Source organism: Lupinus angustifolius, chromosome LG17 (assembly GCF_001865875.1).
Source record: "Lupinus angustifolius cultivar Tanjil chromosome LG17, LupAngTanjil_v1.0, whole genome shotgun sequence".
NCBI classification, from domain to species: Eukaryota; Viridiplantae; Streptophyta; class Magnoliopsida; order Fabales; family Fabaceae; genus Lupinus; species Lupinus angustifolius.
Genome location: NC_032025.1, coordinates 7,781,377 through 7,781,616, shown reverse-complemented (window position 1 = coordinate 7,781,616; position 240 = coordinate 7,781,377).

Here is a 240-nt window from a genome sequence, read left to right as displayed (position 1 = left end):
AGAAAGAAGAGAAGGAATCAACCAAGAAAGGCAGGAGCACCAAAGATCGCTTCACTTGCCACGAGTGCGGAAAAGCAGGACACATGCGATTTCAATGTCCAACCTATCTGAAAAAGGCTGATTCAGAAAAGAGCACTCCCAGGGAATTCAAGTCTAAGAAAGCCTACATCGTATGGGATGTACCTGAGGAGGAAACGACATCAAGCACCTCTAGTGAGGAGGAGTCAGCAAAGCTATGTT